Source organism: Sinocyclocheilus rhinocerous, unplaced genomic scaffold, assembly GCF_001515625.1.
Source record: "Sinocyclocheilus rhinocerous isolate Xijiao unplaced genomic scaffold, SAMN03320098_v1.1 scaffold6887, whole genome shotgun sequence".
NCBI lineage: Eukaryota > Metazoa > Chordata > Actinopteri > Cypriniformes > Cyprinidae > Sinocyclocheilus > Sinocyclocheilus rhinocerous.
Window position 1 is genome coordinate 120,592 of NW_015640439.1, and position 257 is coordinate 120,848.

Here is a 257-nt window from a genome sequence, read left to right on the forward strand (position 1 = left end):
TTTGCTAAATATATGCACCATATAACATATTCATTATACATTTTACTGTTCTTCAATGTTTAATTTATCAAGTTTTTATGACATTTATGCCAGTTTATATAAAAAAACGAATTGAAGCTAGAAATATTATGTAATTGTAACTTTATTATTTTAATTATTTTAATAAGTGTAATTTTAACAAATCAGTCAATTTTAACCTTCAATATTATAGTAATGTAGTACCAACTGACTCTCATGTATATTTTACAGCATTAGTT